Genomic DNA, 2,520 nt, shown 5'->3' on the forward strand with positions numbered 1-2,520 from the left:
CAGAAACAGCAAATGCTGAAAATTCAAGAGACAATTCCATTTTGTCTCATGAACCTGAAGGAAATTCTGCAGACAGCAGCATACAGATTCCATTGGTGACCGAATCTGCCTCCAAGTCCACTAGACCTCGTGAATGGAGGTTCTTAAAGAACTATCCTGAGGAATTTGTCATTGGGGACGTCTCTCATGGAGTGCAAACTAGGTCTTCCACTAGAAAAGCAAATGAAGGTTCAAACATTGCCCTTCTTTCACAAATGGAGCCTCAAAACATCAAGGAAGCCCTTAGTGACCCATCTTGGATTAAGGCTATGGAGGATGAGCTTCTTGAGTTTGAAAAGAATCAAGTGTGGACGTTGGTTCCAAGGCCAAGTGGAAAGAAAGTGATTTCAAAAGCATTGGGATGATATTTGCAAAGAAGTTGGAGATGTGGTCAACGATTTTTTCAAGAGTAGCAAATTACCAAAGAGCATGAGAGAAATTACCGTGATTTTTATTTCAAAGATCAAACAACCAGAAAGCATCATTTAAGACCAATAAACTGTTACAATTATATTTATAAAATAATTGCAAAGATCATGCTCATGAGGCTATGAAAATGGCTTATCAGTTTTGTTTTACCTATCCAAAGTGCTTTTGTGGGTGGGAGACTAATTCAGGATAATATAATTATAGTTTAGAAAAGAAAGGGAAAGAAGCCTGAGGAAATCTAGCGATCAAATTAGACATGAACAAGGACTACGACTATTTGGATTGGAACTTTTTGAAAAGTATCCTTTTAGCTTTTGGGTTCCAAAAAGAATGGCTGCAACTGGTGATGACTTGTGTTAGGAGTGCAAATTATAGGTTTAAAGTGAATAAGAATTTAACACAAAAGGTTTATCCATAAAGAGGACTTAGGTAAGGAGACCCTTTATCACCATACTTGTTTATTTTACCTGTTGAAGTTTTCTCCATCCTCATGGAAGAGGCGCATAGAAATGGCCGAATATTAGGATCTAAAATTGGACCTGAGGCTCCTATTTTCACTCATCTCATATTCGCAGACGATTGTATCATATTGGCCTAAGCAAAAGAAGAGAAAATCTACTAGATAATCCTTATTCTCAATGAATATATTGAAGCTTCAAGTCAAAAAAATAAATATAGAAAAATAAGGCATCAGCTATGGAAGGCGAGTTCCAATACAAGTAAGGGTAAACATCCAATCAAATGAGTCACATCTTTCTGCAGTTAAAAGGATCATTAGATATGTTCATGGCACATCCAACTTTGGTCTTTGGTATCCTAAGACTGATGATTTTTCTGCAGCTGGTTATTGTGATGCAGATTTTGCTGGTGACAGAATTGATAGAAGGAGCACTTCTGGTTTATGTTGCTTCCTTGGAAAGTCCTTAAATGTTTGGTCAAGTAAGAAGCAACCAACAGTGGCCTTATCCACTGCAGAGGCTGAGTATATAGCTGCTTCTTCTTGCTGTTCTCAGCTTTTATGGTTAAAAACACAGCTTGCTGATTACAAATTGAATGCTGAAAATATTCCTTTAATGTGTGATAATATGAGTGCCATCAATATTTCTAAAAATCCAGTTTTGCACTCTAGAACTAAACAATATTTCTAAAAATCCAGTTTTGCACTCTAGGACTAAGCATATTGAAGTGAAATTTCACTCAATAAGAGAACATGTCCAAAGAGGGGATATTTGTATTCAATTTGTTAAATCAGAAGAGCAATTAGCAGATATTTTTACTAAACCATTAGCTGAAGATAGATTCTGCATGCTTAGGACTTGTCTAGGAATTTTGAGTTATAATTCTTTGTTTGAAAAATGCTGATGTGCTTGCTGGAGAATTTTGTCTCATGAACAGGTATGAGACAATTTTGGGCAGATGATGAATGTTTCCTTCAAAATAGCGTGTTCTGGACTCACAGCAAGTGAAAAATCAATCTGGGCCAACATCAATTCAGATCTGGGTAGTCCTATATATTTCACTAATTCAAACCACATCTGGGCCCAATGTGAATGTTACATTCTTACTTGTGTGTTAAAGTGTTCATTAAAAGTTTGTTTATGGCCCGAACAAAGGTTTTGTTTTAATTTTTGACTTTGGTCCAAAATGAATTTCAATTTAATTCTGATTGCCATTCAAAATTTAAAATTAATTTCCTGTTTTAATTTTAAAAATCAAATAAGATCTTCTCTTTTATGAGGTCATGTCTTGTCAAGTCTTTTCAAATGATGATGCAGTTGCATGGTTTTGGAAAATTGCTTTTGGGTACGGTTACCAACACTCCCTCTCTTCCCTCCATAACTTATCCTCAACCCTTCGGTTTCTTCCCTCTCACACCACTATCTCCCTTTCATCAAAAGCATCATTTTAACCAAAATGAGGAAGAAAGTCATTGCAAAAAGGGCTCCTCGTGAGAAGATTTACAAACTACCCACAAAGCCTTCCACTCGCTCTCAAGACCGAACCTTTACCCCTTCTCCTTCTCCTCCTACCTCTCCTCCTCGCTGTGACCCC

The sequence above is a fragment of the Arachis duranensis genome, unplaced genomic scaffold, assembly GCF_000817695.3.
Source record: "Arachis duranensis cultivar V14167 unplaced genomic scaffold, aradu.V14167.gnm2.J7QH unplaced_Scaffold_165933, whole genome shotgun sequence".
NCBI classification, from domain to species: domain Eukaryota; kingdom Viridiplantae; phylum Streptophyta; class Magnoliopsida; order Fabales; family Fabaceae; genus Arachis; species Arachis duranensis.